The following is a 9,864-nucleotide window of genomic DNA, read 5'->3' on the forward strand; positions in this document are numbered from 1 at the left end:
GCTGCAAATCAGTTGCAGCTGCTGCAGTCCTGACCCCTGGGGGGGGCCCTGAGATGGGTGCAGGGGTCCTTGAATCTGAGCAGCATCCAAGAATACCGTGTGTTTGTATGTATGTGTGTGTGTGAATGTAGGAAGAAAATCTAGAAGGAAACACTCCATTTTGATATCCTCAGTTCAGCAAATTCCCAACCAGAAGTAGCTCCCTCCCTGAGACACTAGGCAAAGTCTGGAGATATTTTGGTTGTCACACTGCATAGATGCTCCTGGCATCTGACGAGTAAAGACCAGGGGTGCTGCTAACCATCCTACAGTGCGCAGGGCCGTCCCCACAGCCAGAGTGACTAGTCCACAACACTGGTGGTACCAAGGTAAAGAAACCCTGGTCTCACCTGTGCGAACATACTGTAGAGCTGTGTCTTTCTTCCCTTTAGCCTTTCACATTTCCTAAAGGGAAGTGACTAAGAGTATGTACTGTGCAGCCAGGACTGGGGTTTACATCCCATCTTACCAGCTGTGTGCCCCAGGCAAGTGTCCTCCCCTCCCTGATCACCAGCTGCGGCCTAGGGGGCTCACGATGCCCGCCTTCAGGGCTGAGGGAAGATACAGTGAAATGATGTCTATGAAGGGGCTGGCTCAGTAGACCCTCAATTTGTGTTGTTGGGAAAAATAATAGTAACTTGCCAGCACGTCACATAAAGTCACTTAGGTCACCCTCATCCAATCCATTGAGGGAGGGATTGTTTTTATTCTCTATTTGGCAGATGATGAAATTGAGGCACAGAGAGGTTAAGCAACTTGCTTGACATCACACAGTAAGTGGCAGAGGAGGGACTGGAACCCTCGCTTCAGAGCCCAAACCCCCACCCTCCAACCACTGGGCCTCTCACTGCCTCTAACATCAGGTAAAGGGGTTTTTCCAGTTGAGTTTTCCCAATTATCTTCTCTAAAACTTGGGATGAGTCTTTGTTGGAATTCAGATCATTGCTAAAATGACAGGTGCCCCTTGTAGCCAGCCACTACTCTCCTGCCCGGTCCTGCTTTATGGTGGTTCCCAAGAGAAGAGCCAAGACCACTGGGAATTTCATGCCCCCTTCTGCCCTGAGCTGACTTCAAAACCCTCTGTGTCATGAGCCTCGCTTTGATTTCAGGCATTTTATGGACATGAAATCCAAGCCTTGGTCTTTCTAAAGATATGGAGCTCCTTGGGGGTAGGGTGGCCTTGTGGGGCCATGGGGGAGCGGCTGGGCTTTGGGGCAGGGGTTGGGCTTTGCAAGGATCTGAGGAAAAGTCTAATCTCCCTTTAGGATTGGGGGCTGTGTCCTGGGAGAGTGGGCCCATGGCCCACACCGCTTGGTGAGCACCGGTGGGTCAGGTAGGTGCTCTAGCAGCCCGGGACAGGGGTTTCCTCTCACCCACTCTTCACAACAGCTTCCACGAACCGAGCAACTTTCCCCCAGTTACAGATGGGGAAACTGAGGCTCAGGTAGGGGCAGCCAGTCATCTATCACTCAGCCCAGAGTTGGGTTTCAGGCTCTTTTCCCCTGCAGCCCACTGCCTCTTGGCCTCCAGAGGCCACAGTGAGAGGGACTAAGGGCAGACAGGTGGAGAACTTCCCTCCCAATGTCCTGGGCTCTGGGCTCTAACTGAAGGGACCTTGGGTGGACGTTCTGAGGAGTGTCCATGACGTGGGGACAAGCACTGGATGCAGGGTCTCTGGAAGGCATCAGCAGCGGGAGGTGAGGCCCCGGGACTTCAGCCCTGGGTTCCAAGCTGCCTGCGGACCTGGCTTTCTGGGGTTGGGGGTTGACGCCTCAGAACCTGATTTTCTTGTCACATCAGCCAAATGACTTCAACAGCCCCTCATGCCCACCCCCTTACTGGCCGGACCTCCTCCAGCTCCCTTACCCCGCAGTCCACGCAAACCCAATCCCCTGGCCACACATGACTGGCCCTGGACTGCCCACCGGAGCCGAGCTGCTTGGTTCATCCCTTCGTTCACCTGATCGTCCATACAGGTGGAACCTGTCTGCATTTCCTGGGCTTGCTGCAACAAATTGCTGTTAACTTGGTGGCTTGAAACAGGAGAAATGTATTCTGCCGCAGTTCTGGTGAATTCCAAAATCGAGGTGTCAGCAGGGCCATGCCCTTCTAAAGGCTTCAGGAAAGAATCCTTCCCTGCTGTTCCAGCTCCTGGGGGCTCCCAGTGTTCCTGGGCATTCCTTGGCTTGTAGAGACAGCCCTCCAGTCTCTGCCTCCATCTTCACATGGCCTGTGTGTCAGTGTCCTCTTCTCATAAGGACACCAGCTGTTGGATTCATGCCCCACCCCCACCGAGTCTAGTATGAGCTCATCTTAAGATACTTAACTAATGTCATCTGCAAAGATACTGTTTCCAAATATGGTCACATTCTGAGCTTCCAGGTGGACATGGATTTTGGGGGGACACTATTAAACTCACTACGAGCACCTACAGTGTGCTCTAGGCCTTGGGAACAGAGTGGTGAACCAGACAGGGTGGGCTCAGCCCTCACGGAGTTACAGTACAGAGGTGGGCTGGAGAGAGACAGAAATGGATAATGTTAGAAATGATGCTGCAATAAACTCCACCAAGAAACGCTGGACTTGGGACATGGACAGCAAGACGGGGAGACTTTGGCTGCGCTGGAGCCAGACCATCAGCACCCACCCCACCCCCCAGCCAACTGGCTGCCTGTCCCAGGTCTGTGCAGTGACTTCCTCCCCACTCCGAGTCCCCCGGACATGTCCCGGGGCCTCAGCTCAGAACTCACCTCCTCCTAGAAGCCTCCCCTGACCCCACAGTTGCGCCCTCTGGGTTCCCAAGGGCCCCTGAACTTTCTTCCAGCATTGATTGGTGGTAGGGTTTTTTGTTTTGTTTTTTTTTTAACTTGGGAAATCTTCAAGTCTATTTATTTACAGAAAGAATGTTTTCTGTAGAAAAAATAATTAAATCTTTGATAGAAAAATTCAGTGTGGAGGTGGGTATAGCTCAGTGGTAGAGCTCATGCTTAGCATGCATGAGATCCTGAGTTCAATCCCCAGGACCTCCACTAACAAAAAGAAAAAGAAAAAGAAAAATACATTAACTTTCTCCCCTCTGTAAGTCCACTGGCTGGAAATTACCTTCCTTGGCAGGTAGATGCACTCAGCGTAGTCAATGGTACACAGTAGATGCTCCATAATGTTTGAATACACGAGTGGCCAGTGTTAGGCCCTGGAGACCATGAGATGATTAAGTCACCACCTCTGACCCCCAGGAATTCACTGAGGTACAACCCTGTGCTGCCCCGTTAGAGCGGGGCATTCAGTTGTGTTTCATGATGCTGGCGAGTTGCCTGTGGGGGTCCCCTCCATCTTTGCTGCTGTCACTGGTGAGGGGAGCCCTTGGTGCAATCAGGGTGGGACCTTGGATGAGGTGGGCCCAAAAGCTGGTGGGACAGCGGCTGGGAGAGGTCCAGGCCAGGCTGTAGGGATGTGGGAAATTCCAGCCCGTGGCCTCAGGGAATTTCCTCTGGGCCTCCACTCCGGTGGCCATCTTTCAGCATCTGAGCCTTCTGTCCACAGCCCCTGCCCAGGCATCAGGACCTGGCCTGGTAGGGTGCACTGGTTGATCCATTAGCATTTACTGAGCACCTATTGTGTGCCAGGGGCTGCATTACATGTGCGCTTGTGAATAAGACCAGCCCTGTACCTCCCCCCGGGAGCTTGTGTTCCAGGTGGGGTGACAGTCGCAGACAAATCAGTAAGACGTGGGGGCCAGAAAGAGAAGGCAGAAGGGTTCAGGGAGTGGCAGATATTAAATAGAGAGGAAAGGGCAGCCTCCTGGAGGAGGTGACATTTGACAGAGTCAGAAGGGGAGAAGAAATGTTAAATGCCTGGGAAAGAACATTTGGGGAAAGCAGAGGAAAGGTGTGAGGTTGCCTTCAGGTTCAAGGGAGAGGGAGGAGCTGGTGTGGCTGGAGCCAAAGGCAAGAGGGCGGGAGGGAGTGGAGGCAACAGAGCATGTCCCATGGGGCCTCGTGGCCACAGTGAGGACTCTGGCTCTTCTCTGGTTGAGGTGGGAGCACAGGACGGACGTGTCTGAGTCTAACACGGGTTCCTCAGTCTCAGCACTCTGAACACTGGGGCTGGATCATTCTCTGGGGGCTGTCCTGGGCACTGTAGGATGTTCAGTAGCAGCCTGGCCTCCACCCTCTAGACACAAGTAACACACCCCTCTGCCAGTTGTAATGCCAAAATGTCCCCCAGACATTGCCACATGTTCCCTGGGGTTGGGGGGGAAATCACTCTGTTAACCTGAAAGGAGAGACTGGGAGTGAGGCAGGAAGCGAGGAGACCAGCGAGGAGGAGTGTGCGATGGTCCAGCCAGAGAGGTGGTGGGTGGTGGGTGGTGGGGAGAAGCAGTTGGTTCTGAATCTAGTTTGCAGCAGGAACAGACAGGAGGTGCTGACAGGTTGAATGAGGGAAGGAGAAGGGTCGAGAAGACTGGGGGTTTCTGGCCAGAGCCACTGGGTCTAGGGACCATGGAGGTGGAAGCCATGTGATCTGTGTGGGGTGGGAGGTGCACAGAGAGTGGAGCTGGGTCTGGACATATGGGTCCTGGGAGTCACTGGGCTGTGGGCCTTGGAGCAGGAATAAAACACCAGACATCACTGAGCCAGGCAAAGTCTGTGGCAAGCTCTCCTGTGCAGCTGAATCCAGGACTTTCACAGCTTGCCACAGCCTCCCCTTATTAAGCATCTTTTGTTGGGCCACCTGTGCCCATGTGATCTCATTTGATTTTCACAATGGTTTTTCAAGGCTGGTGCCCTTGGAAGCTCCAGTTAGGATGAGGTTTCAGGGGCCCAGAGAGGCTGAGTGACTTGCCTAAGGTCACACAGCAAGTTCAGCCTGGGGAATGAGAGGAAGCCAGCTCGCCCCAGGGCCCAAAATCTGGTCTGTGTCCAGCCCCTGGTGGTGGGCTAGGTGGGAATGAGAGCAGGGTTTGAGGGGAGGGAAGCTTTATTTTCTAACTTCGCAATTTTCTGAAGTTTCTGCAATGAACACGTTTCTGTTTTGCATTCAGAGAGAAATACAACCAAGAAAGGGGGTTTGGGGCTTGTTTTTTAGGAGTATGAATCTGAATCTGTCACAGATTCACCCCACAGAACAGCTGACTGGCTCTGGATCTCAGTTTTCTTGTCAGCAGCATTGCTGGTGGGCTGACACAAGGAAACAAACTTCAGGGAGGGCAAATTAGTGTGGCTCTCAGAAGACTAAATATGCCTCCTCTGAGATTCTTCTAAGAGCTGATCATCTAAAAAATACTTGACAAAAAAAAAAAAAAAAGAAAGAAAGAAAGAAAGAAAAGAAAATACTTGCCTAAGTCCCCAGAGACACATACGGGGGTGGAGTCCACCTCAGTGTGGTCTGAGGTAGTCAACAACCTAAATGTTCATCAAGGGGAGCCTAGAGAGTCAGCTGAGGTGGCTTTGCAGGGTGGAATACTATGCAGCTGCAAAAAAGAATGAGGATGCAGGGAGGGCCCAGGATGTAATGTTAAGTGAAAACAGCCTGGCACTTCACAATGTATATCTTGACACTATTTGTAAAACAAAATGAAAATAGGAAAGAGAATAGATGTGGATTTGTTTGTGAATGCTCAGACAATCCCTAGAAAGTACTAGAAGACACTCCACAGGGGCAGGGCTGCGGGTCAGAAGCAGGAAGAAGTCTTGACTTTTTTTCTTCTTTTTCTTCAGTTATTATTATTTATGAATACGAAATAATTCAGCCCAATAAAGAATAACATCCCCACCACACAACCCAAGAGAGAAAATACGGAGCAAACCAAGGCCCCGCGACCCCTCCCAGTTACTTGCCTCCCCACTCGCAGGAACCACCATTCTGAACCTGCAGTTTATCCTTCCCACGAGCGTGTTCACTTTGCTACTCACTTAGAACCCCTTGACTTTTACTGAGTGTTGCGCTTTTTTTTCCCTGTGTGGGCTATCTTTCCCCCTCAGAGATGTAGAAAATTCATTTAGAAGAAGTTTTTTTTGCATTGTCACTCCTCCAGATTGTTTCTGGAGCAATCGGTTTCCTGGAACAGGGGGCTGCACCCCTTGCCTGGGCCCCCAGAGGCCCTGAGGAGAGCAGAGAAGCTGGGCGGTGGAGCAGATGAAGTCCTGGGCACAGCGGTACAGACTCACTTGCCGGGCTTCTGCAGGCCCGGGGCGTGGAGCCAGCAGGCTGGAGCCAGGCGGCCTCCCGGGCCTCCTCACAGCCGCTTTTGATAAAGCCCCTCTGTGCACAGGGTGGGGGGGCCCGGCCGGCTGGAGCCAGCTCACATCTGGAGGCCAGCACAGGCCCGGGGCAGCCGGCGCGGCTGACAGCGGCGCCACCCAGAGCCGCACGCCCGGCACTGGGTAAACAGCCCCGCGCCCACCCAGAGGCTCACCTTTCGCCCACAAGGCTGCCTTTCTTCTCGGACCCGGGCCGAGGCCACCACGAACATTCCTCCCAGCACAGGGCAGAACAGGCCTCTGACCTCGAGGTTGGGCTGAAATCTGAATCCAGGCACCAGTGATGGAGAGGAGGGCTGTGGAAAAGCACCTACTATGTGCTGGGCACTGAACTCATTTCAAGCTCACTGCTGTTCTGGGAGAGGGTACATGTGGTTAAGAGTGTGTGCTCTGGAGCTAGAAGACCTGGGTTCAAATCCCAGCTCCAGCTGTGTGACCTCAGGCAAAGCACTCAACCTCTCTGAGCCTCTGTTTCCTGATCTGTAAAATGACAATTGTAATACTCCCTCCCCCAGTGGGTTATGTGAATATTTAAAGAAGTTATTGTAAGTAAATTGCTCAGAAGAGTGCCTGGCTTATAAGTGCCCGATATTATGACCCATTCAACAAAGTCAATCATTCAACAAAGCTGTATGAGGGTTAAGATGGTGAAAAACAAGGGTTCAGCCTTCAGGAAGCTTTGTTTCTGCTTAGCTGAACAGGGAAACCCCTCAGAGCAGATGGCTCCTGCCTTGTCCTACAGCCTGCTCCCCTAGGACGAGGCTACTGCCTAGTCACCCAAGGGACATTCAGGGCCAGCCTAGGCTCCAGCCTGCAGTGGGAGTAGATGGTCAGGCCAGGGGTCCACACCCCTTTCCCTGGGGATCACAGCCCAGTACCAGCCTGGGGGCAGTAGACCTCTGTCCTCACCTCCTGTCCAAGAGTTTGGTATGTGGGGGCAGGAGAAGCAGCCAGGCCTTCTGACTTTGGACCAGGTGAAGCCACTCCATTGCATACCCAGCTCTGCCTTTTCCTGGCAGTGGGGCCCTCACCACGTTCTGCTACCTCCATGAACCCCGTGACTTCATTTGCAGGGACAAGGGGGAGAGGACAGCAGCACAGCTACCTCCTAACCCTCCATTTCCTCATCAGCCAGAGGGGCAACAGCACAGGTACCAGTCATGCCATGGAGCTGGGGAGACTCCATGAGAAAGGCCACAGAAAGGGCACAGCGTCTGGCACATAGGAAAAAATCTGAGTGGAAGTCAGGGCGGCTTCCTGGAGGAGGCCATTGTGTTCTCGGGGGCTGGCGGGCGGGGGGAGAAGCAGGAATTAAAGGAGCCTCAGGTAGAGAGAGAAGGGGCAGGGGGACTGAGCTTCTGCCACATACACAGCCTGGACACCAGAACCAGTCATTGTTCCAGCAATCCAACAAGATCTGTGCTCCAGCCATCCCCATTTTACAGATGAAACTGAGGCCCGGAGAGCAAAAACCATTTATTCCCTCAGGGACTAAAAGCCAGAGTCAGAATTTGAACCCAGGAAGCCATAATGTCTCCCTTTCTCCTTCTTCCCTTCCTTCTTTCTTTCCTTGGATCTTTACTGCATCCCCACTGTGTGCTGGATTCACAGAGACAATCAAACCCAGTGTCAACCCTCAGGAGTCCCATCCTCATATCTCTGTCAAACACCAACCTGGAACCATCCCTTGACCCTTCTGGGCCTCGGTTTCTCTCCTCTGAGCAATGGGTTCAAACTCTACAGCCCCTTCTGGCCCAGTGTCCCTGACTCAGGGCAGCAGGGATGAGCGGCAGCTGAGGCCGGCTGGCGGGGGCCTCCCTTCCCCAGTGAGGCAGGGTGGGGGTCCTCCACCTGCTGCTACCCCCCAGTCCCCCGTGAACCTGCTCGCCAGGCTGGAGCCAGCCGCCATCTGGAGCGACGGGCTGTTTATGGAGCCAGGCGGCGGCGGCCCTGGCCCTGACCCGGCCAATCTGGAAGCGATTAGCGGCCCGGGCTGGGGAGCATTTGGAGTTCTCATCAGTGGGTCGGGACCACCCCCCCACAACGCCCACACCCCACACCACCCGGAGCCAAGGCAGCTCTGGGGGTCCCTGAGGAGCCCCCTTTCTTGCAGGGCACTCCAGCTCGGACCTGCTCCAAGGCCTAAAGCTCTGAAAACCAGCAACGGCGAGACTGGGCCACACACAGGCCAGGATGCGGGGGTGGGTGGGGAGATCTGGGGCCTTCCTGGAGGAAACCTCGTGCAGAATTGCTTTCTGGCATGTTTGGTTTCGAATATACATACAAGTGCACAGAGGAAACACACACACACACACACACAAAACTCAAACAGCATGGAGGGTGTAAAAAGCGTAAAGTGAAAAGTCAGTGTCCCTCCCTTCCTCTCCCAGGTCCCCACTCTCCCCACTGCACAAATTCAGTGTTTTCAGTGCTGCGGATCTCTGTCTTACATGGTGTGAGCCTCTACATACATATCTTTCTAGTTATTCTTGCCTTTTCCTACAACTGGCAGCCGACTTTATATCCTGTCTTGCCTCTTCCTTTTTTCTCCTTTGGATGAATCCATATTTCTACCACGACTACCACTAATAATCATAATGTTAATAATAATATTAGCAGCAGCAAAGGTTTCTAGAGGTCTTACTATGTGCTGGGCACAGGTCTAAATGCTTTACATGGATTAATTAATGACTCAGAAGGGTGAAGTGATCCTATTAGGAAGCTGTATCATTCTTATCATCTCCATTTTGTAGATGGGGACACTGAGGCACAGAATGGCAAGGCGCCTGCCTGGTGCCACACAGCAGTGACTGGCAGAGCTGGGATTCAGGCCCAGGCTGTTGGGCTCCCAGGTCTGTGCTCTGAACCTCTGCACCATCCAGCCTCTCCCAAGGCTCCGAAATATTCTGCTGTCTGGATGGACCCCGGTGGATTTGACGAGGCCTCAGGTGATGCACCACCGGGCTATTTCCATCTTGGGCTGGTGCCAAATGTGCTGAGAACACCCTGGTGTATTTCATGCCACATGGAGTTGGGGAGTGGTCCATTCTCAGAACGGCCTGGCCAGTCACAGGGGTGAGCAGTCCGAGGGGTGAGGCCACTGCCCAACTGTCCTCTGTGGTGGATGGAGGTGATGCTGACTCCTGATCCAGTCCCCTGGGAGAAGGGAGGAAGCCTCAGCTGCCACGTCCTGGGCCTGTTTCCAGGGAAACCCAGGCCTGGCCCAGCACACCCAGGATTTTAGCTTCTCGGTCTGCACTAAGCCTGCCCTCCCATTCTCCTCTGTTGTGTGGACAAGACTCCAGTCTCTCCTCTGGTCTTTGCCCCTCCAGCCTCACCGGCCAGTCCCAGGTCCGTGCCGCAACTAGAGCAAAGCTTCTAAAACCTAAATCAAGTCAGACCTCTCCCAGCTCAACCCCCATCTCCCTCAGGATAAAGTCTAACCCCCTTCCCTCCTTTACCCTCCCCTTCATCCAGTCCAAGCCACAAGCAGGTCCCCAAACTGCCATGCCCGCTGCAACCCCAGGCCTTTGCACGGGCCAGTCCCTGCGTCTGGAGCACC

This window comes from Camelus dromedarius, chromosome 18, assembly GCF_036321535.1.
Source record: "Camelus dromedarius isolate mCamDro1 chromosome 18, mCamDro1.pat, whole genome shotgun sequence".
Lineage (NCBI taxonomy): Eukaryota > Metazoa > Chordata > Mammalia > Artiodactyla > Camelidae > Camelus > Camelus dromedarius.